At 37.6% G+C, this 25,786-nt stretch overlaps 1 long non-coding RNA gene across 1 annotated transcript in view; it reads right to left on the bottom strand.

The window, feature by feature from the left end:
- The window catches only part of LOC140682030 (uncharacterized), a 55,308-nt gene extending 29,897 nt beyond the window's left edge, over positions 1-25,411 (bottom strand). Inside the window, exon 1 of the long non-coding RNA XR_012053264.1 lies at positions 24,032-25,411. This is a non-coding gene — a long non-coding RNA (uncharacterized lncRNA). The remainder of the gene's footprint in view (positions 1-24,031) is intronic.
- Positions 25,412-25,786: the final 375 nt, after the last annotated feature.

The following is a 25,786-nucleotide window of genomic DNA, read 5'->3' as shown; positions in this document are numbered from 1 at the left end:
CCAGACTACAATTTAAATTGCATGATAACCAAGATTATATGAAGAAGAAATCTTGCATGCACCAGCTATTCCCACAACTCATCTGAGCAACCAGAATAATTCCTGTTAGCATTGGGTTTACATAGCTGCTAAAACTAGAGCATGACAGATAAACCTACAGGAGACAAGACTCTAAGGTGCCATTCATTTGTGGGAAGAAGGTTACATAACATATTTGTTTCAGATATGATGCTTTTTTCAGACAGACTTTATTAATAGTTCTTATTTAAACAACGATTAACTACTGTTAACCTGAATAGAAATATCACCTCTGGCTTTTTACTTGTACTCTTCATGTTGTTGGTAATGTCATTTCCCATTTGGTATCTAAGCAGAGTTTCAAATTATTTGAACTTCAGTTGCACAGGACAAAAAGAACTAAGCTGTACTACTCTAAACTTCAAATGTTGCACTTTATGCCTGAAGTGTATTCACATTTAATTCCTTATAGCTTTGTTCTTTCATGCAAATTAGATTTGGTCAGGAGGTTAGGTACAAGCAATCAAAGTCAACCTGTCAGGACAATATTTGTGTCAACTGACTTGACCAGCAGAAAGTGAAGGTTCCTGACAGTTTCAAGACAGAAAATAAATTTATTTATTCTTTTACACTGATGTGTTCTCCAGCTAGATGAACTTGTTTTGACAACATTCACATTTCGGGTGCATCCCAATAGCATTATTGTTATATGTTTTTGCAAAGCTTTTAGCAGCATGAGACAAAGAACTTAATGAACTGGCAAAATTAATAAAGAGCTGCATCTCCTGTGATTTTTTATGCTGGATTTGTATCAAACCTGTCACCTAGAATTATGATGTGGTGTATGTGGTATTTTTCCATTGTCTTGAATAAATTCAACTTCTAGCAATTAATACTTTAACTTACTACTCCTAGCCTAACTCTTTTTGTTTGGAAATTTCTGAGAGCATCTGTTACCTCTGTTTTCCATGATTTTCATGATTTCAAGTCCTTAGATATTAAATAGACATCATTATATAGTCACCAACGTTAAGGATGAGGGAACTCAGAATGAATAAATTTACTCAGAAAGTTCTCACAGGGCAATACTGTGACCACTGTAAATATTTTCTTGGTACCAGATTAGTTCTGGTATTCCAGAAGTATTTGTGAGATCAGCTGTCATGAAACAACAGAGGCAATTTTGGTGTCTTAATAGTTCACATATTAAAAGACAATCAGAATAAACTATCCTGATGATTATCTCTGTACTGAAAGAAAACTGTGTAAGTTGAGCAGCTCCCAAAACAGGATTTTCCTACTGATTCATTAACTGTAATGTGAAAGTAAAGACTCACAAAGTGATTGAGGCTGAAAGAGGCCTTGGAGAGCCAACTGCTGCTAAAGCAGGAGCCCCGAGAACAGGCTACCTAGGACTGTGTCTAGTCAGTCTGGGTGTCTCCAAGGATGCAGATTTCAACACCTGCCTGACAAGTTGTGCTAGTGCTTAGTAACCCTGACAATAAAAAATGTTCATATAGAACCCCCTGTCTATCAGTTAGTGCCCACTTGTCACTGGGCACCACTGGAAAGTGTTTGGCTGGATCTCCTTCTCACCTTCACTTCAGAGATTTATACACACTCAAAATCCTTGCCACCGACTCCTCATTCTCCTGGCTAAACAGTCACTGCTTTATGGAATACTCTTAGAAATTACTGTCCTCTGCATTTAGAGGAAGAAATTGGGTTGGCATTTCTCTGCAGCCAAGTCAAGAATACTTGGCCTCCAGTCTACAATCTGCACCCATAACCACCAGCACAGCCTGCAGCTTGCTCACATGTCACCTCGTCCCACAGGCCTTTTTGCACATACTTTGTGTTTCAGCAGATGCAATGAGGGCTTACATTAAATACTTGCCTGTATGATTTGGAAGACATTTGCAAAAACATACAGAACAAAGAAGGCATCCATGTAAGTAAGATAGTTATGTATGAACACTAATATTAACAGTTTTGTATGAACAAAATCAAATAACTGTTACATGACAAGAAGGAACTACAACTCTTAAATAACACATTGCAGCCATATCATTATAAAAGCTGATTCCTATTGGATTGTTTGATTAATCTCTATTGTGGTAAATAACCAGCAAGGTATTGACTAGCAGTCCTTTTAGCCATGTATCTTCCGGAAAAGTGCCTTTTTAGAGAAAGGTAGGAATAACATACCTCAGTGCAGGTAGGTAGACTGAGAAATAAGAAAAGAAGAAGTATACCTTCTCAGGAAGCTTCTGGAATACAAGAGAATTAATTCTTAGACCCCAAGGATTGAAATGTCAGTATGGATTCACAGTTGTGAGCAATGCAAAATACTTAAATAAAACTATATGGATTCATAGCTCCTGCCAGTGCACAGCCTCAAAGCACTCAAACTGAAATGGAATAAAAATACTTAACTTATTAAGCAGCTTTTGATCTGGGGAAGAATGGGAGAGAGAAAAAAGCCCTACAACTGATCTGAGATTTGAAATGAGCTTTTTGTTAAGTTGATCAGCCAAACTGGGCTCTTTTTTTGCACTTGAAGACTAGAAGCATATTACTAAAAAAGCTGCTTCAGCACTTTTAGCTTTATGATAATCCTAGAAGCACAAAAAATAAAGGAACAGGTTCTAGCAGCAGTAGAACTAGTGGAGTAATTCCATTGAAGAAGTGTATATAAGCAAAAAGAGAGAAAGGAAATATAATTTAGGTACCAGAAAGAGCTTAATTTATGACTGCTAAATTACTTCCTGTGCAGAAAAAAACCTACGTGGATGAATGTACAATTATGTCCATCCATATCACATTATTAGAAAGTGGGGGAAAGGGCAAATCATACAAGTAACATTATTCAAGGCCAGCAATTTTCTCAGAGGAATATCCTCCTGATGACACCACATGGGCAGTTTGAGTCTTGTTAACTAATTTAATTTCACACCAATTGTTGTAGTAATTTTTTAAAAACTTCATTTCCCATTGCAAGCATTTTTTTCAATGAAATAGAGAAATTTTTTTTCTAGTAAGAGCAAATTGCAATGAAGAGTAACTTGGCTAATGATAAAAAAACCTCACCACAAGTCACAGGAACTTTCAAATGTGTTCAGCTATACTCTGATAATGTTTAAGATCCTCTTTTAATATATACTTGTGACTCTATTATAAATACAGCTTTCAAAGGTTTAACATTTCCCCAGTGATGATTTATATATTTTTTGTATATGTTCACACATATTATACAGCTTAGAGGAAGAAAAACTAAAAAAAGGAAATTGACCCTCAGTTTTCAATAATCTGTATTTACATCCTTGCCATCCTTATTTAAATATGTTGTTATATCATTTGAATGCAACTCCCTGCAAAAAGTACAAGCATCTGCTTTTTCACAGAATTGGCAATGGGTTATTTATCCATAGAGTTAGCCTTCCTTTGTTGTAGTTGCTGTCCAACAGCTTCTTGATTACATTATTCTTCACAAAAATAAGCTCCTGCTGTAATAGCACGACATGAAAGTATGATGTGAACTTTCTTATAAGCTCCCTAATGACCTTAAGTGAGGTTAATTTGGGATAGTGAAAAGCACAGTATAAAAAAGGTGTTAAACAGCAAAGACCATAAAAATATTCCTCCTGGAAGAGTGTTCTATAAAGTGTAATGAAGGGATACCTAGAAAATTTTTATTTGCTTATTCATACATTTAGATCCCTGTTTTTCATATTTCTCCTCCCCTTATACAGTGGACTGGTTGAAGGGCACAAGTAGGGAAGTATAGATTTTCCTATCAGTGAGGCTATAGAAAGCAAGCATATTGCACTACCCATTGAGTAAGCAAACGAAGTACAGATTTTTAAAACATCAGGAATATATTTTGCCCTTTTTTTGAAGACAAACAAAAACAAAGCAGTCAGTGCAAAATTTGATGTTACAGAAACAATGATAGTGGAGTCTGAAGTCTATTCTTGTCCCACCAGGTGCTAAGTTAAAATGAGCAGGAAGAGTAGTACTGCGGCTTTAGGAGAATTAGCAACTTGTGGAATGAGAGGCAGGTAAGGCTGGGAAGTGGGATTAAAATAGCAGCAACCTCACCTAGGTCTCCTTCACTGTTAGCTTCTACACTTCAAAAGAAATCGCTGTAAATCTTCCTCATGGGAAAGAATCTAAGAAATGAGAAGTGGGAAAGTTTCCTGCTGTGTTAATAATGAGCTTGATCCCACAGAACTCTTTGAACTTCAGGACTGAGAGCTCATGGATGAAAATTAAAGAACAAGTCAACAAAGGAAATTTTGTTGTTAATGTCTGCTACAGGTTGTCTGATCAAGAAAATGAGGGCGATGAGGAGTCCCTTTTGTCAGCCTTGGGAATCCTCCTTCTTGCAGGCCCTGAGCCTGGTAGAGGTCTTAAAATCAAGTGTAACATCTGTCAAAGTGGCCCAACAAACTGCAAGTAGTCCAGGAAATAGCTCCATTGAGGGCAGCTTTCTAGAATGGGTGATGGAGACTCCAGCCAAAGAATCATTTCTGGATCTGTTGCTCAGTAATGCAGAAAGACTTATGTTAAACGTCAAGACTGTAGGAAGTTCTGTGCTGCAGTGATCATGCCCTGGTGAAATTTTGTCATTGCTAACAGCCAACATGGCTTCACTAAGCAGGAGAAATGTGCCTGAAAAATTTGGTGGCCTTCTACAGTGGGATTAGAATATTTGTGGATGCGGAAAGTGTGTCTGATGTCACACTTCTCAGCTTTGAACTGTGCAAAGCATTTCACAACATCCTTGTCTCAACATGGATTTGACAGGTAGAGCACTCAGTGGATAAGGAATTGGTTGATCTTACTCATAGAGGTGTGGTCAATAGCTCTGTGTCCAGGTGGAGACAAATGATAACTGGTGTCCCTTGGAGGCCTGCATTGGGACCAATATTATTTAATATCATTCTCATTGACATGGACAGGGGAATTGAGAGCACCCTCAGAAAGTTTGCTGATGACACCAAGCTGTGGGGTGCAGTTGACATGCTGTAGAGAAGGGATGATATCCAGAGGGACCTGATGGACTGGGGATGTGGGCCTGTGTAAAACTCATGAAGTTAAACCAGATAAGTGCAAGGTCCTGCACTGGGTCAGGGCAATCCCAATCACAAATACAGGCTGGGCAGAGAATGAATTGAGAGCAGCTGTGAGGACAAGGATTTGAGATAGCTGGTGGGTTCAAAAATTAATATGAGCTGGTAACGTGCACTTGCAGCTCAGTAGGCAAACAATGTCCTGGGATGCATCCAAAGCAGCATGGCCAGCAGGGCTCTGGTGAGAACCCACCTGGACCAATGTGTCCAGCTCTAGGGTCTGCAGCACAAAAAAATATATTCACCTGCTCTAGTGGGGGTCCAGAGAAGCACCAAGAATAAGATCAGAATATCTACCAAATGAGAACGGGCTGGGAGAGTTGGGACTGTTCAGCCTGGAAGAGAGAAGGTTCCAGGGTGACCTCAGAGCAGCTTTCCAGCACTCATAGGGGGACTACAGGAAAGATAAGGAGTGGTCATTTATCAGGGCATGAAGCAACAGGACAAAGGGTAATATATTTAAATGGACAAAGAATAGGTTTGAATTAGCCATTAGGAAGAAATTTTTTTACTGTAGGGGTGGTGAGGCACTGGAATTCTGCCCACAGAAGCTGTGGATGCCCATCACTGAGAGTGCTTGAGGCCAGGTTGGATGTGGCTCTGAGCAGCTGCATCTAGTGGAAGGTGTCCCTGACCATGACAGGCAGGGTGGAACTACATTGTTGTTATAATCCCTTCCTAACCTTCCGATGATTCAATGACTCTAGGCATCTAATTTCCTGCCAAAGTCAGAAGCAGATGAATAGCACAGGCTCTAATGCTAAACCTAAGCCATCCCTCTGGAAAAACAAGAAGACAAAGTTGTGTTCAAGTTCTTTATGGTTCCCAGAAAAGATAAAACACTTGTGCTTAAGCCTCAATAAGGAGCAATAGGACCAAACAGGAATGGATTTCAGAGAAAAATTGCTAGTAGCCTGACATCCATACTGTATGCTAGAGGAGTAATTTCTAGAGACTAACTGTAGTTTTGTCCCATGGTTTACAGATTTAACTGTTGTGACTCTGCAGAAGTCGTAAATATGCAGAGAAACTATTTTGACATTGCTTTTTATTTACCATTTTTAAGCACAGGCAGACTTTGAAAATTAAGGAGGAGCTTCCACAGAGCTTCCACTACCCACCCACATGGGCACATGTCAATAATATTCAACAATATGTCAATAAGATTAATTAAATCCAGGAAATAGTAGAAGAAATTTTACACAAGTTTATTGCTTTACAACGTTTATGTTTCATTTTAATGGATTAAGTAGCAAAACTCACACATTTTTGAATAATCGTGTAGGCGTGTTAATATCCAAGGCAAAAAGGGTACATGATGTTTGCATCTGAAATAAAGCTAGGTTTGACAGGGGGTTTTTATGTACAATGCAGTGGTAATACAAATAATGCAGTGGAGTTAATTATCTCTCAGCACAGCTGCAGATTTAGAAACCTACTTCTAATAGGCTCTAGTTCATAGAGGTTTTACAAACTTAATTGCATCTTCCAAATTTTCAAAGATATGCTTGGTTAGGAGATGAGATCACAAGCCTAGCAGGTTATTTAAAGAACATAAATCCATCCCAATTTTTTAAAAAAAATAGATATTTTCTTTATTCTTTAAGTAAATGTCTTACAATCATGAGGGAACAATGGTAGAAAGAATCTAATTTTTCAAAGTTCAGTCTTCTTTTAAAGTTGCTATCATGATTTCTTTCCTTAGGGATTTTCACACCACTCGACATGCTTACATAATTCTTCTAGGTCAGATTCAGTTTTAATTTATCTTCAGTAAATTCTTAAGAGTTACTCCCTTCCCCATTAAAGATCAACAAAATGAGTAAACTTTTATTTACTCATCTGGGCTTAGATTTTCATCTGAGTTTCCTGTAATTATATATGCTGGAGGCACATCAGATTTAAAATCAGGTCACTAGAAGCAACTTAGCAATTGTAGAAATGAACAAGTATCTGTTCTACCAACACACAAGTGAAAAAAAGTAATTTCTCTGCACAATCCTGAATCTACACCTTATACATTTTCTTTTCCTATCAAAAATAGTAGTTTGTTTTATGTTCTTTATTTATCCTGTCAGCCTTTTTTTTTTTTTTTTTAGTTAATGGATAAAGTAATTTCAATTTTGAGAGTAGAAGGAATTTAGGGCTTTTTTTTCCTAGTTATAAAATATTGGAGTCCTTATCTAAAACCTTATGAAATAGTTTTACATATTTTTAAAGTGATATTTCTCACCCGTCCATTGTCCTGTTTGCTACAATACTGCTCAAACAGAAATATATTCCCCTGATGCAAAAACAGCTGTTAATTCCTAAAGCACCTAGTCTCATTCAAGATTTATGGCAGCTCAAAACATAAAGGAGACACAGTGTACATATTTCTCAGGCAGCCACATCCAAAAGGCTCCTAATTATGGCCAGAATTTAATTTTTTTTTTCTCAAACACATCACACCCAGCATCCAGAACATCCAGAACAAAGGCTCAGAAGAAACAAAGTGATATCCACAGGAGTGTGTCAATGCCAGCAAGAGAAAACAGTGATAATCATGTTCAGTAAGGAAAAGGTAGGGGAAATCTATGGGCAATATTTCTATTTCAAGTCTAATCTTTCAATATCATCTTCCCTGGTCATGGGAAGAAGATTGGTAATGCTTCTCTTCCTGTTGCCCTTAAAGCTATTAAAGCCATTAAAGAGAAGGATTCAGGAAAGATATGGCAGCAGAGAGCATTAAAAAGACATATAATTTTGAGTTAACAAATGTCCTTCAAATGTGAAGTAAAATTGGATACTTAGGAAAAGGCACATATATCAAAAGGGAAAAAAAAATACAGAGATAAACAAACTATCTGTCTGACATTTATCAAGTACAGCTTCCAAAATTATTCACCACTTTTGAAATCATGTTCAAATACCAACAAATGCTGAACACAAAAATCAATAATCCACAAAGACATGATCATACCTGTATTAAATGCACACCTGAAAAAATCAGAAAGACAAAAGGTTATAGATCATAATCTGTCATTACATCATCCACATAAACTTGTCACAAACCTCTCTTTATTTCTCCACAAAAATAAGAGTTTTTCTGTGGCAAAAGAACAATGTTGCAGCTATATAATATGTGTATTTAAGAATGTGTATCCTACCATCACTATCACAAAATTTCTATGTATTATGTTTTCTACATGTTTTACTTGACTAAAATAAACTGTCCTTTACTTAGGCTGTTTCAAAAAGCAGCTGAAAACCAATTTCCTTTTCATATTTCCTGCAAGTCCTAAATGGACTAGCATTCATAATCAAAAGACGAGCACAATGCTAACAGCTTCTCTTAAGATAAATCTGCAACATTATTTGTGATATAGCACTGCCCTCAGAGGAGAAAAAACAACCCCAAAACAAAACACATATCATCTGCCTCCAGATTTGGAAGAAGAAAGGGAATTCTTCTGAAATCAATATTCTTATTGGTTGCTATAGTAATGCCTGGCAAAAATACTGCATGAGAAATCTCCCTGGGAATTTGGGAGATGGTTTTTACTCCTTCACTTAATTGCTTCTTTGGTGATACTTCTTGCCTCTTAGCTTGACTTGGTGTCAGTTTTATGGCAAGACAACTGTAACAACTTAGTGGAATTATTAAGCCAGGAACTGTCCTGTACAGGAGCCAAGGATATCTAGTCTACAAAAGTGAGAAGAGAGCATTGCAGAGTACCATTTTTCATGAGCTTCTTCTGATTACTGTTTTTCCCCTTGACCACTGTTTTGGCCCACACATCCTTGTCTTCTCTCTAATATCAGCACCAGGATTCATTAGGCTCAGTGTCAGGGCACATCATTTACTTTGTTTTGGCTCCTTTCTAAAGAGATCGTTCCTGCCAGTTCAGGTCACTGTCCCATCTGGTCACACAAAGTTAGCCATGGCATACAGCAAAACCTTTGATCTTGAGGAAGGGGTGGGAAATGGAAAACAAAAGAAGAATGCCCTTTCTCAGCAGCACATCCTGGAGTCTTCTTAAGTCACATAGCTACAGCATTTGGGTGCCTCTCTGGATCCCAGAACATAAAAGTTTATTCCATGTGTGCACAATGCCTTTAACATGTAATGAAAATGGATCTTAATAATGCTGTGTGCACACACAGAGCTTGAGAGACAGTGATTTAGAGTTCTATAGAACTTACAGGCTGAAACTAAAAGTATAATTACAGCACAGTCACTGCCAGCCTACTGTAAGCATTAAACATGAGACTGAGAGAAGTAGGGAATAGGTGTAATATTAGAACAGTTCTGAGACATTAGCACCTGCTGTCTGCCTTCTTGCATTACACATTATTAGCTACACTAGAGGGGCTTTTGCTGTTTCCATTGCAGATATTTGTGTGCCAGAGGAGACTTGTGTAATGAACTGTCCAAAAGACAAAGTAACATATCGCTATGACTGTTTCTGTATTAAGAGGGTCTGTTTTAGAAAAAAGATTTTATTTGAACACTGATTAAGAAGAATACTTTTTAAAAAATTATATAAATTGTAAGATAAATAAGTGCAATGAACCAAATTAAATTAATTAAATACAGAGATGTATAAACCAACCCATTATATGTTACATATGAGCACCAGAACATGATCCTATAAACAGAATTCCATTAACTGGAAATAGTCTTACAATCTTTGGTTTCCTGCATACAGGAAGAAAAGTATCTAGCAAACTCACTATGAATGTTTGTAAAGTGACTTGCAAATCCCCAAATTATGAATTTGAAGTTCCACGGCCTACTGACCAAGGAGTTTAAAGGTTTCCAGCTATGCCAGCACCAGTGTAGGAAGGCAGACACTAAGCTCTATCTAAGCCACTAGAATAGAAGAGAAGGAGGCAAAAGGAGAATATACTCACTTTTTAGACTTTTTTAAAATTTACAGTTTAAGTACCTTATATACTGTTATTTGTTTGCCTTTATCAATACAGAATAAAGTCTCACCTTTTGCATAGTTCTGGGTATTTTTCATCTACCTGCCAATGGTCTGAAAGCAAAGAGCTCTGGTAACACTTTCAGGGTTTCAACTGCATGAATAGTTATTTGACAACTTCAACAGTGGGAGTTGAGTACGGGTATGGTTGAAAAGTCCTGTTGTCCAAGGTTAAATTTGAGCAGCAGCAGAGTCAGAAAAGCTAAAAAAAAAAAAAAAATTACCTAGGAATGCAGTTAAAAATAGACTGTTTTAAATAGACTAGTCAGACTTTGAGCCATTTCATTAGCATCACATATATACACAGGGTAGCACTAGAGAACTTATCTGGATGAGGCAGGAGGCCTGCCAGGTTTAAGTAGCAGTTTAAATGAAAGACTGATGTGAACAGCATCCTCTGACTTTAATTTAATATGTTATATGAGTAAAGTCCTCAATAACATAATTCTTCATCCAAATACAGACAGGAAAATTTATGATGTTTCTCTCTCTCTCTCTCTCTCTCACATACATATGAACAAACCAAAACAATTCTGAAAAATGTAATTTTGAAAAACTAACTACAACATTTGAGAACTTACACAAAATAAGTTCCAATGCAATGCCTGGAGAAGTGTCCAAGATAAATTTTGAGGGAAAAGTGCTGATGTTTGTCGTGACTCAAATGGCCTAGACACATCTGTATAAGAGATATACTGGGTCCAGAACCTCCCAGAGCAATCACCAGTAATTGTCAATCCTGTGGGATTATCTCTGCCTCTGAGTCACCCTCCCTGCCCACAGCCTGTTGTCATGGAAATCACTATTCTCTTGTGTTGTAGGAATTGTCTCACTGCTGACTAATCATTTGAATCTGCAATTTTCCCACCCCTGGGGAATGCTGTGTGAGTTCACCTCCAGGTCCTGGACATTCAAAGTCTGTATTATGACCCTGGAGTCATTCCTGCTTTTTACTTTGTTATTCTGCCACAACAAAAAGATGTCTGCAAAGAAGAACAGATAACAGTTTAAACAAGCAGAGAATAGAAGTTCTGTGAACACTGACTGAAATTGTCGGGCACCAGGCATGCTGATCATGAGGAAGAAATATATGCATATTATTAACAGGAAAGTCCAATGGGCTCAATCATGACTTTGGAAATAGTAGACCTTATATTTATTTATTTTTACTCCTAAGTAGCCTGATAGAGTGCATAGTAAATCTACCTGAGAGCTACATTAAAAAAAAAATAAATTTAGATATTAAAATTTTACAAGAAATGATCCTTTTGAACCTGTTTTAAAGCAGCTGTTACTATCACATAATAAAACACTACATGAAATAGTTCTCACATTCCCCAGCCTTCTAAATTTCTGATCTAAGCAATGGCAATCCCACTAAATCCTAAGCAGTCCTTGAAAGGTCTTGTGTGAAAATAAAAGCAATATTTGCAAAAGTTTAAGAGGAATGTTGATTTCTGCAAACAATTTACAAATGGGAAAATTACAGCCCTCTGTCCCATCTCTGGCTGCAGCAGAAGGCGCCAGATGGGTGGCATTGCTTGACCTGGCTTTGGCACAGAGACCATTCCGATGGCCCCAGACTCCCAGTATTCTCACTGTTGATTTTTCTGTCTTGTTTCCCTAGAGTCTGTAACCTATTTATATTATCTGCTCTTCCTTAAACCTGGGGTGGCATTTGTTAAGTGGCCGGTAGCAATTTTCACATCTTAGGAATTTCCACTTCTGTGGTATTAAGTGGAATAATTTGCACTCTATGGAGATTCAGCATTTTTTTCAGACTGTTGAGACTAGTTATGCTTGAAATTCAAGCCAGATAACTACTGAGTATCAGGTGTGGAGTCAATGACGTTAAAATACAGCTGAATATTTTGGTAGCAAGTTCTAAAAGAGGATTAAGAACCTTTCAAGAGAACAGGAAATATCAAAATACTCCTATCCTAGATCAGTTTTATGAGATTAGCTGTTCTCAGGAAATTTTTGCCATTGCAAAAAAAGCAATAATTCCTGTTATTCATGCTGGCATCAGAAAAGGAGATGGTGAGGCAGGGGGTTATGATCAAAAATTCTTCAGTAATGCAAAAAATAATAGCTATAGATGCAACGATCCCATCAAAAGCCAAAGGTGATTGTCAACAAAGCTATAATTTCAGTTTCTCATTTACAACTTGTCTCTTTCCTCTACTTAGGTGAAATATTTTGTTAAAATGCGGAACTATTCTTTAAGCAATTTAATTCCCAATTCTTCTGACAGTTAACATAACTGAATAAAGATTACCCATTTCTTTTAAAGCCCAGGAAAAGTATTGACAGTTTAGCCTTGATGTTTTCATTATTTAGGATAAAAAACATGGAGGAAAAAGGTCTCAAAAAGAGAGTAGTAACTGTACTACTTAAAATAAAGGATTTTACTTGAGCACAGGAAAGTGATAATTATTCATCTTTTTGAACTTCCAACTGAAAAAGCTTTAAAGTAAAGTGATTTCTGCTGCAGAAGGGAGGACTTATAGCACTTTTGGGTACCAGAAGGGAGTCTATAAGAGAGCTGAAGGAGAGATTTTTCACAAAGGCTTGGAGCAATAGGAGCAGGGGGAAGGGCCTTAAAATGAGGGAGGGTAGATTTAGGTTAGATATTGGGAAGAAATTCTTCACTGTGAGGGTGGTGAGGCACTGGAAGAGGTTTCCAGAGAAATTGTGGATACCCCAGCCCTGGATGTGTTTAAGGCCAAGTTTGATGGTGCTCTGAGAAACCTGGTCTAGAGAAAGGTGCGCCTGCCTATGGCAGGGAAGTGAAACTAGGTGGTTGTTAAGGTTCCTTCCAACCAAAACATTTTAGGATTCACTCATTAAAAAACAAACAAGTAAAAAAAAACCCTAAAATACACAAACAAAACAAACTAACAAAAAAAAAAAAAAAAGCACACACACATACATGAACGCACCAAAAAAACCCAAAACAAAACACAAGGAAAAATAAATAAAATAACAAAAATTCAGAAACTATATGCTATCCAGCAAGACTTAATTTTTTTTTTCAGTATTAAGGAGCAGGAATCTGTGAGCCTCAAAACTCACCATTTGATTTTACAATGAGGTACACACAGATAAAGCTTGTCAGATCAGATGTTTTGATAATTTGCAGTCCGGGTCCACTTCTTGCATATTGAAAACTTTTATATAAAACTTTTGGCCCACTTACAAGTTACAAATTAGTTGAAAAAAACTCCAGCAAATAATTTCTGTCTGAGACTCCATCACTTCTCATTTGACAAGTATTGCCATTCTTATTAATAGATTTGCTTTCTAAATGTATATAAACAAACAAGTTCTGCATGTAGTCTGGCTTAATTTTTGTTGAGCAATTTTAATGTCAAAGTTGTTGAGTGGTTCCTGTACTGAGGAAGAGAGATAGTTTCTATATATTGATAAGAGAAACAGAGTAAAATCAAAAATTGGAAGTTACACATTTGGGATTACTCTTTCTCAGGAGAAGACTAGAAATGAGACTTTAAAAGGGCTTCCATCTATATGGATCAAATCTAACCTTTCTGAAAAGGTTGCTGAATTATTGAGATGTTTAATTCTTCTCCTTGGATGCTGCTTTACATCAGTTTATTTTTATGCTCAGCTCTAAAAGAGTGAAGATGTCAAGTTTCCTCAAAAATAATATCTGGACTCCTTAAGTAGGGTTAGTATTGCTTTGGAAATTTTTAAGCAGCTGAACTATTATAAGGTTACCTCTTAATTAATGAATTCTTTCACCAATGCTTTGAAGGACAGAGTTGTCTGTGAGTCATCATCTCTTTCCAAAATGTTTAGAAGTGAATTATTATATGGTGTAAACTATCAGTGTCATGTTAGTTTAGATGTGTATTGGATGAGTTGCAGTCCTTCTAATTTCATTTAGACCATGTCCTGAAAATGCCCTTCACATTTGCCTACAACTGAACTTCCTACGTTTGTCTAAAAGGACCTCTCATTACATACTAGAAAGTGTTTCTCCTGGACAATAACAAACACACAAAATTACCAGATTATTTTAAAATAATGTAAACATCACTGAAGGAAGTATTCAAAAATCAAAGGTTAAAACACAGCATTCATTTTCCATAAAACAAGCACTTTATAAAGATAATGGTTTGCATTGTATTTACAATTACAATTTACAATTACAAATGTACTTTTATAAGTGCATTTAAATAGAATTTTTTCTGTAATAATGGTTGTTATAGTGGTTAAAAAAAAAACTACCTTACATTGGAAATGTAACAGATATTTAGGTTGTGAGAAGACATTAACTCATAAATCATCTAGAGAAAGGAATCTGAGGAGGAGGTAGTCAAGGGAAGGCGAGAAGGAGGTGAGAAACAGAAGTGAGGTCCAGTTAGAAGCAGAGTAGTAAAACTTTTCTAAACATTTTATGAGTTACAAATTATAGGTAACTTTTTCTTAATTAACTGTAATGCAGGCAACATCTATATATAACCGAAGATAAACAATGGAATTATCCATTTTCCAGATGAAAGACTGCTCTGTTACTTGAAAAGCAGTACATTTTACAGTATGTAGCAGCTGAAACTCTGGAGCACATGATGAAATCCCAGGGGCTGATCAAAGGAAAAGGAAGATAAATAATTGAGGTATCTGGACAACATCAATGGAGAGGACAAAGCAAGGAAAGACTTTGTTTTCAATTCTGTTGGTGGAATTAGCAGAGTAACACCCCTGCAAGTAAAAAGTGAAGGACACCCTGTGAGAAGGAAAAAAGAGAATGGAGATCTGAAGGCAAGCATTCAGAAAGCAGGACCTCATTTTGGCAAGGTCTCCCTAGCCACCTTGATGACAACTGCTACAGTTAAAGGCAAAAAGCAGAAATCTGACTAAAACAGTTCAGCTGAAAGGTCAGATAAGAGCCTTTTAAAATTGTTTTTTTTACATTTAAAATTACATTTACACTTTTCATGTCTAAAGTTACTATTTTATTCAGATAGTGTTATATTAACCATGAAGATTCAGTGAATAGGGACTGGAGAGTGCAGATCCATTTGACAAAACAGACAAGTTAGTCTGCTACATCTTACCTGTGAAATGTCATTTACAGATGGATTTTTTATCCCTTCCTCTGAAATATTTTTCTCAGGATTTTGCTTGCTGCTCAGATCTATTTTTTTATCCTTAGTTACATCCTTTAGTTATACCTTCTTGTCCTTGTTATTTTTGCAAATATTCATATATTTGCCTTCCCTCTGTCTTCCTTCTTTTCTCAATTATATCCAAAACTTATCATTTATCCTAAACCAGACTTTGATGTGGTATATTATATTTACTTGAAGATAGGAAAAGAAGAGCAACACATAGTCAAAGATAATTTGATCTCTTTTTATTTTCTTAAAACTAAGTGCTTCCTTATTCCTCAGAAACAAACATGGTATGTGAAGAGAAACCTGGTTTTCAGAGCATCTAGATGGCTGTATTAAAGGAATGTAAAACAGCATATTAGGATGTTAACATGCATTGCAGTAGACATGTGGTGAGCTTAGAACCCTCTTTGCTCATTTTTGCCTTCACTTGCAGCAAGTGTTTTGTGCAGCATCATAAATGGAACCACCATAATTCTATGTACATTGACATGTTGTGGGATTTTCTCTATTAATGTAACATACGAGTCTTTGCACTTGGCTGAGCTGTACAGTAACTACTTTGAGGACACCAAATTCAGCTTTGGAACTTTCGCTTGATCAGTGGTAAGATGGTGGTAACAAAATGTACATCTCTTCCAGAATTACCACGCTTAGGGTATGTAAACAGGGATCTTCATGTCTCTTTGTTGAAGGGATAGATAATCCTACACACCAATTTATTTAAAAGATTTAGTTCTTTTCACAGATGGGTCTGACCCTGAGGTCTTAATCAAGTACAAAAAGATAAAATTCTTTTGTAATATGGTATTTTCATTTCAGAGACAGAAAAAAATAAAAAACAAACAAACAAACAAAAACAAAACAAAACAAAAAAAAACCAAAAAACAAACCACCCAGATATTAATCCTGGTGCAAGACACCTAGCCATCATACATGGATCTGAAAAATGAGGTGCTTAAAATCATGGTATCATTTAAGCAAAGTTTTCTTAGCAGCTGAAAGACTACACAGACTAACAGGCTTCTGTTTCTCTCTTTAAATAGAACAAAACCACAACCCAGGTAATAATTAATGGATGTTGAAAAGCCTGGGCTGCCAGTGAAGGCAATCTGTTGTGGTGGCAATTTTCCACCAAGTACAGCAGCTCCCTGGCTTAAAGACTCAGCAGCTCAAGACACAGCTGTGGCTATGATAGTCTGAGTATCAGAATGATTGCTTAAGCAGAACGGCTGTGAGTGGTTCAGAAAAAGAATTATCCTGGGATACATATTACCTGGGACAGTCTTCAGCACTACTTTAGAGAGAACACCTCAGGCATTTGCAAAGGGTAGGATTCCTGCACAGCAAATGAAAACTTTTCAGATCAGCCCTTCGCTGTTACTTCTGGGATCTGCTGCATTTCCTCTTGCTCCTGTTCTAATACTGAGTTTTCCCTGCACATGTCCCTTTTAGAGTATTCCTGGTGATAGTCACAGAACTGGTATTGTACACTCCGAACTTTCTCAGCCTTAAGCCAAAATGAAGATATGCAGGATATATTGCTGAGGAGATTCAGGATATGTTAGTTGTATTAACTGCTGTAAGTAAAATGGAAATTTGTTTGAGATGAATTAAATTAGGCTTCTTCCCACACATAGGCTTCTGCAAGAGCAGCATATTCCTGTGTCTCTGATAGTATAAAAATGTTTCAAAGAAGAATTAGAGACAGTTGTTAAATGTTGAGCAAAAATAAAGGAGGACAAATACATTTTTTCTCTTTTCTTTCTACTCTATTAACCTCTCTTTCTTGCCTGTATAAATTTCAGCCAAAAGCTTTAATATTTTGTCAAACTAGATACTACATGGAGCACTCAGTGCTCAAACTGGTTTCTTCACTGCTCCCACTTCACTGGGCTTTCTGAAGCTAGACAGATGAAATGCTGTATGATAAAAATTGTCCTTTAGAATTGACATAAGGAAACGACAAGGGTTTTTTTCTGTGTAACAAAGGCAGTTTATAAAGGTAAAGATTTGTTCATCACACACCACAAGAATAAGAAATTCAAATTACATACAATTAAACCAGCCATTTCCAAACATAAATTTTTCTTTTAATGTCTTATGCTAAACCAAGATATATATATATTCAAATTCAGCAAGATCCTGCCATTTGGTTTCAAACTGGGCACAGCCCAATTACATTTGTTAGTACTGAAATCTTAGGATATGATACAAATCTCTTCTTTGAAAGAAGTTCTTGCATCTCTCCAGCCTTTTTGCCCCAGAATATTTTTGTGCACAGTACTTCACAGATGCTTTAAGACAGTTATGCCTTTGAATGCTGTGTTTCTTCCTCTGGGATGTGAGTAACCCAACACATAAAGCTAGTCCATTTACAAAGCAAAAAGAAAGGAGTTGCTGTAACTTTTATGTAAGTTCTTGGCGTTATTTACTTAGTTTATATATACACGACTTAATATAGCAGTGGGAGAAATACAGATAAAGTTTGTGTTTAAGCAAAACATGTTTCACAGGTGATAGCCCTACACTTAAACTATTTTAGACTAAGTTTGAAAAGTAGAAGTTATGATTAAGAGATTTAATTACATTTCATGTATCTACGTTACATTACATTACATTTTCATGTAACTTTGCTTGGTCTTACAGCTTAAAAGGTTGTCATCAGCTTGATTCTCTCAAGGTGAAGTGAATTATTCTCTTGGGTGTAGAAAATATCCCTCTGAGTGATGAAAGAATTGTATTCTTTTTATGAAGAACGACAGGAACAGGAAAAATTACCAAGAAGAAATCTAGTTTTTTTGGTTATCTTTCTTAAAAGGTAAGAGAGGCAAACTGCCAGTAAATAAACCCTTTTGCCTCTGCTTCATGGGCCCCATCCCAAACTGTGATGGAAGAAAAATTACCTTTAAACCACAATTTCCTTCAAACAGCAGATCAGAACCCTTACTGAAACAGAAGCATTATCTGTGAAGCAATGTTGTATCTCTCTGTTTTACAGTAAATTTCCTGATGATAACTCTCTGTCAACAGGTTTCTCTCCATGGACTGAAAGAAACACATGTTCAACATTCTTGCCATATACAGCTTGTTCTGACCTGAAGCATTTCATTCTTGAAGGATTTCCAAGATGAGGGCTTTTTATTTGCAGATTAAATCCTTCCAACCATATCAAATTGAATTTGCTACTCATTTGATTTATAAAAAGGTAATCTTAATAGTGTTTGATGTATGTAAACCAACTAAGTATTTGAGATTTGTTGAGTCTCATATTCTTCTTCAAACCTCTTCTTGCACAATGACTTTCTGTGCCAGACTTCCTTCTCCTACCCTTGATTCTGTTGCCCTCAGAATCCTACCAAGATGATTTGCTGTACTTATATATTTCAGGAGATCAACTTTTGACAACGAAGTGAAATATTTCTGAACAAAATCTCTGAAGATAACTCACAACATTTTTTGTATGGTGTGGATTTTTTAGATGGTTTGGATTATTTGAAATAATTTTAAATTAAAGCAAATTGAATTGCCTTTTTTGTCTTTTTTCTCAATGTCTGAGGTGGGTGGGGCAATGTTTTTAGTTTTGGCAGGACTCGCTTATTTTTTCAGCAAGTAGTATTAGATTTATCGCTGCAATTTCTGCACCAAAACAAAACAACAACAACAAAAACAAAAAAGAGGTTCCTTTTTTTTTTTTTTTTCCAGCAGAGACTTGAGCTTTTAATACGTACTCTGTATACCAGATATAAAATGAGGTTCCCTATTGGAAAAACATTTAAAAACCATATTCACAGCTAGGTCTTCTACCTGGGCTGTCCCCCATTCCACAAAATCACAGAGTCACAAAATGGGTCAGGTTGGAAGGGACCACAGTGGCTCACCTGGTCCAACCTCCCTGCTCAAGCCGGGTCATCCCAGAGCACCCAGAGCACCTGGCACAGAATTGTGTCTGAATTTTTCTTGAAAATCTCCAGTGCTGGAGACTCCATATCTCTGACCAGCGTGTTCCAGAGCTCAGTCACTCATATAGTAAAGTTCTTCCTCATGTTCAAGTGAAATTTCCTGCCCAACATTTTCTTGTCCTGTTGCTTGGCACCATTGAGGAGACCCTAGCTCCATCCTCTTTACATACATCCTTCAGATGTCCCTTACAGACACTGATAAGGTCACATCTCAGTTTTCTCAAAGATGAGCAGGCCCAGCTCCCTCAGCCTTTCCTCATAGAAGAGATGTTTCAGCCCCCTCACAATTTTTGTTGCCCTCCACTGGATCTGCTCCAGGAGCTCCATGTCTCTCCTTGTCCTGAGGAGCCCAGAACTGGACACAGAACTCCAGATGTGCCTCACCAGGGCTGAGCAGAGGGACAGAATAACCTCCCTCAACCTGCAGGCAATGCTCTTCCTAATGCACCCCAGGACCCCATTGGCCTTCTTGGCCCCAGGACACACTGCTGGCTCACGGACAGTTTGTTGTCCACCAGGAACCCCAGGTCCTTCTCCTCAGAATTCTTTCCAGCAGCTCAGCCCCAGCTGGTGCTGGTGCCTGGGGTTGTTCCTTCCCAGGTGCAGGGCCCTGCATTTATCTTCGTTGAATTTCAGAAGTTTCCTCTCTTCTCATCCATTCAGCCTGTCAAGGTCCTTCTGAAGTGCTGCACATCCCTCTGGGGTATCAGCCACTGCTCCCAGCTCTGGGTCATCAGGGAACTTGCTGAGATCTCTGCCCTTTCATCCAAGTCATTGATGAATGCAATAAACAACACAGGGCACAGTATGAAACCCAGGGGGACACCACCAGTGACAGGCCTCCCATCAGACCCTCTGCAACACCGGGAGCTGCTATTCAGCCAGTGGGCAGCCTCACTGTCCACTCACTCAATCCAAACTTTCCAAGTTTGCCTATGAGGATGTTTTGTGAGACAGGGTCAAAAGCTGTTGCATTGAGTTACAATTGGGTTCATCGGGTCCAGGGAGAGTGCAGCTGCTGGCTTCAGGCATGGGAACAAATGAGACAGGTCCTTGTTTCAGAAAGCTTGAGAATTCATTTATTACCCCCAGAAAGGAGGGGCGGGACAGAGACGAAAGACCAGGCAAAGGCAAGTTAATGGGGTTTTTATAAGGTATCACAGGGGTGGAGTTAGGTTCCGGTCAAGGGAGCAGTTATTAGCAACACAAGAGGGGTAAGATCAAATTCCTCTCTCTTAGGAACAGGGGAATTCCACAAAAAGCCTTGCTGAAGTCAAGGTTGACAATATCCATGGCTCTCACTCTGTCTATCCAGGTAGTTGTTTCATTGTAGAAGGCAATCAGATTGATCAAGAATGTTTTATGTTGGTTAAACCATGGTGACTGCTTCTGATAACCTTCTTGCCATTCATGTGGATATTGGCAGCCTCCAGAGTGAAGCACTTCTTCTGTTCTGATGATTTAGGGGAGGCTGATTAGCTGGTAGTCATCTGGGTCCTTCTTGTCCTTGTTAAAGGCTGGTATGATAGTTGCTTCGTTTCAGACTTCAGGCACCTTTCTGGATCACCACAACCTTTCAAAAAGGATCATGAGCAGCATCTCAGCACTTCTGGATGCATCCATTAGAGCCCAAGGATTTTTAGGCATCCCGTTTGCCTAGATGTTCTCTCCAGGTAGACCCAGATCCCCCTGACAAAGGGAAACTACCCCTTCCAACATTCCTTTACTCTGGTCTCCTGAGTCAAGGATTCCTGAGGGCTGATCCTGCCACTGAAGACCAGTCCAAGGTCACTAACTCTGCCTTCTCTGTGTCCAGTTAACAGAGTCCCTTTTGCATTTGGTAACAGGCCCACATCAATACTATCATACTAACCGCTATTAAAATACAGAAACTTACATAATTAAAACTGACCTGTTAATGGCAATTTGTCCAGATTAAAGCTAAGTAACTGCTAGGATTTTCCTGTTTAAGCCATATGAGCCAAAGGAGACACATAAGCTCTTACTACTCCTAGAAGTGAAGGCTACAATTGGCTTCACACCAGTGGAGATCACACAGTGATTTTATTCATAAACATTCCTGCATCTGGACAGTGGTTTTGTAACAGTATTCTCAAATATAGTAAGAATGCTGGCTATTTTATGTTTTTCCAGTGATGAGATTCTCTGTTCTCTTATCATGATTCCTGTTTCTTGTAGAAATACACCATTGTGCTCTGCAGGCCAAGATGAAATGGAGAGGCCTTTCCACAGCTCCTTACCTCACAGATGAGTGCTAAATCGCAAATGTAGCTATGGCTTTCCACTGAAGAATTAGCAAGGGAGTATATATTTCATATATATAACAGTATAAATCCAAACATGGATGGGAGATGAGAATTTCCAAAATGTGTCTCATAAACTACCAGAAGATACTTAAATAGCCCAGTATCCCACCATCAGTTGAGCAGTGAATCTGTTTTATTTAAAATATGATGGATTCAGATGAATGCTACTCTGCTTCATTCACAAGAATTTGCACAGGCCAAAAGCAAAAGCAACTCCCCACCTGCACCCCTTCATTATTATATTTATCATTTGAGATACTAGTTCATTTTCTCACAAAAATCTATTTTAAATTACTTTAGACAGACTCATGAGCTCAGGAGAATTGTTGTCACATAACATTTTCAATTAATTTGTTATCTCTACTGCTCTTCTGTAGGCTTTGCCAGGGGAGGATGGTGATTAGCCTTTGCCTGTCAGACAGACAACACGCACAACACAAACACAAACTGCTTTCCAAAGATCTGGATGTTATTTGGGTAGCAGGAAGGTTACAGTCATAGATAGGTAAACAGGAAATAAGAAAACAGATGATAGGTCAAGCCAACCCCCCACAGTCCCTGAATTTCACAGAAACTCACTCATAGCAGCCTGTGTTTACTGCTCCTCCCAGTCTGCTGCAGCGCTGCTACATTGGAACTGAAATCTTAACCTTTGCAAGGGGAACAATAATTTCCAGTCTTTCTAAGAAGCCTCCATCCCTTTCAGCTCTGCAACTCCCACTTCACATCAGTCCTGTTAAAGGCCACTGCAACAGCTTGTCAAGTTTGTAACTTGAACGTGCAGTATAAAACATTTAAAACCCCACTGCTATCAAAACACAGGCAGAATAAAGAAAACTCAAATATTTTTGAGTGTAGAGTAGCAAATGAATTGAAGAAATAATGTTCTGCTTCTAGACATTTGCTGAGCTGAAGAAAAAGATAAATTATAACTGAAATAATTGAAAAATTATTATCTTTGACATTTACAGATAATTTCTTTTCCTAGCACAAGAAATGGGAATATGTAATCAATCATTCATAGATTATTGACAATCTTATCCTTCAATGAATCTGCATCAAAACATATATGACCAAAGAAAAAACAGAATGGAAGAATATAAAAACATTGATGCTACGAAACCACTCTCTAAATAAATCAAAAGACGACACATAATTGTAGGATTTTTAAAATTCCATTAAGGTGACCACAGAGTCACAGAACAGATTATGCTGGAAGAGATATCTGGAGGTCATTTACTTCAAACACCTCATTCAGACTGGTTACATGGGCTGTGACTGGTCATATTCTGGATATCTCCAAGAATGAAGAATCTCTAGGCCCCTCTTCAAGCCCATTTTGTCATCCTCACAGAGGAAATCTTATGTGTGCTCAATTATGATTTCTCACAGATTTTGTCTGTTTCCTCTCCTTTTACCACTACAGAGCTTAAAGGACGGTATCATTCCATCTTTTCTATATTTACCATTGCTGAAGACTGTGAAGTTTCCCCATTACACTTCTCTTACCCAGGCTGAACAAGCCCAGCTCACTGTCAGCCACTTCTCATATAACAGGCACCTTATCTGGGGGGCCATTGTGAGACTCACTTCAGTTTTTTTTGATGTCATGTTCCCCTGCACCATGGAGCTCAAAACTGGAGGCAACAGTGCAAATGTGAATTCCTATTTTGGGTTTGCAATCAATGCTTAGGTGAATTCTCTCTTGTTTGCAATAGGGCAAATGGAGCTTAGTAGTTTCAAAGTTAAAAAGTTCACATGTTCTGTATTCCCATGCATATTGGCTGTAAATTGTCAATGCATAGGTGCTTGAACTGCAAGAATCATTTTGGTTCGCAGCAGTTTCTTTCAGTATTTGTGTGTGCCTAAATAAGACCTTAATTTCATGTGCTCGGTGTCATCTTTGTTTTTCCAGAAGGAAATTTTTACAAGAGAATACTCTGCCTGTAATGTCTGTACAAATCATCACTAAAAACTGCCATCTTTTGGGACATTTTCAGCTGATTCCTCTGTTAGAAGTCTGTGCTTTTGCAATCCACTGCTTTGCTGTGTAGAGTGTTATAAATAAAAAAATTAAATTCAGTACCAATCATACATACCCTGTCATACTGGTGCTCTTAAATTACATCAGAAATGGTGTATCTTTCTTTTCCAGATAAACTGGAGCCAAACAGAAATAGGAAAGCAGAGGAGAAAGTAATGAGTTGTTTTGGTTTTGTCATACTTCTTCTGTACCACGCATGAATTTAAACTAAAAAAGAATCTATTTTTGAGGATCATCTTCTATCTCCTTGGTTCTGAGTATCTAGAACCTGCAAGAGCTTTCAAAGTCCTGTGCATGGCATTAGGATGGTGCAAAGGTGCAGGTAGAATAGGACCTTGAAAGAAAGGGAGGGATGACAAGCATATTGTTGTACTGGGAAAGGGGAGAAAGAGGTGGGGAAAACTGGGAAAGAGAGAGAGAGATCTTCTTTTTCTTACCTTGTTTTTCTCCTCAGAGTAGCCAGAGTTATCCAGTTTGCCTTCCATGGGTTTGCTTCCAACTCAATTCTAGAATCCTTCTCCTGTCTGGACTTGAGTGCATCAAACCATTTAATCCTCCTAAAACAAGAAAAAAAAGCCATATTTTTGCAGAGGCTAATACTTTAATCCTTATGAATATTTGTATCAGTGGTATAGTATGCAACACTGGCTTTTTCCAGCTATGAAATATCTGTGTCATTATATGTGAAGATCTGTGCACTGCAGAAAGAAATGTCTGTCAGAGCTCAGAAAGTGGCCTTTTACTTTGTGGACTGTGTAAGACATCTGTGACCCTTGTGGAATCATTTTAAACCTTTAAATTTTCCTCATTTATTTGAACACTTACATTTTTGAGAAATTTAGGAACATACTTACACAGAGCAGTACCCATATTAGTTTTGGTTTCTCTTTTTTCTTAGAATTACAGATAATGAAACAAAAATTAAAAAAAGGAATACAACATCTGTAGTACATAGAATTTAAAAGCAGTTCCTGCCTTTTAATTTTGTGGAGATTTCTCAAAAAAGATCTGTCATGCAGAGGTACTATTATAAACCATTTCAAAAAAGGGAAAATAAGGGAAAGTAAAGGTACAGATATTGTATCATGAAGCCAAATTAAAGAGTATATAAGGATAATTAACCACCTAGAGATATACATAATTCTATTTGACTTTTGATAGTGTCTGCATAGGTAATTTTGGGAATAAATGGAGATAATATGCCCTAGTATATTAGAAAGCTCTTTAAGTCTTGATCTTCATGGTTAAGCAACTATCTTTAAAATTTTATTTCTAAGTCCATGAATTAAGATTATCTAGACTATCAACTGCAATGACAAGGACCTTAAACAGTGTTACAGTTCATCTAGATCAGATCAATTACTTTTCAGAGAAGCCAGGATATTTTCAAAAGCCCCACAGTTCTACTTCTGAAGAAATTTCTAATCTTGGAAGTTCAAATCCACTGAAATACTACAAAAGTCCTATTTATTTCAGGAGTATTTACAAGTTTGCTTATTAAGCTTCCAAAACTCAAATTTTCAGAGATACCCAAATGCCAATGTCTCACAAGTTTCAGTGGGAGATTGCTAGTAATTCAAATGGTTTTTAGCAGAGTGGTAGACCTGGTGGTCTTTCCTAATAATCAGACAGAGACTGCTTTCAAATAATACATAGGTCCCTGCAAGAATATTCCCCAAAGCTGTGTGAAAAGAAATAGTAGGATAAACAAACTATTTTTTCTGAAAACAGGTAACTTAGCACCAGCTGCCACATAGAGAAAGAAATTGTTTTTGTCTTTGTTGTAATGCAATCTTCTGTTCTACCTGAGCTGTCAGGACATCTTCAGTTACAGCCCTGAAGTGAATTTAGTTACACCCTCTACAAACAGCAGAGCAAAGGAAAATACTGAAATCATTTTCATTAGCAACTGCACAGCTAAAAATCCCCCAGTGTCAGAAAGACACAGAGTTTTAAATCAGTTATTGGGTCTGTCTGGGGTGGAGTTGATTTTCTTCACATCACCTCCTGTGGTGCTAGATCCTGCATATGTGACCCTGCACTCTGAACAGCATTGATAACAGACCCTTTTTCTAGATATTGTTAAAGTGTCTTAGAGTGTTTCTAAGTCCTTCTCTGTTTCCCATTCACTCTCTCTCTCTCCCCTCCAGGCAAGAAAGTGGTAGTGGACATAGACAAGACGCCTGATCCAA

Source organism: Taeniopygia guttata, chromosome Z, assembly GCF_048771995.1.
Source record: "Taeniopygia guttata chromosome Z, bTaeGut7.mat, whole genome shotgun sequence".
NCBI lineage: Eukaryota > Metazoa > Chordata > Aves > Passeriformes > Estrildidae > Taeniopygia > Taeniopygia guttata.
This window is presented reverse-complemented; position numbering and strand designations above follow the sequence as displayed.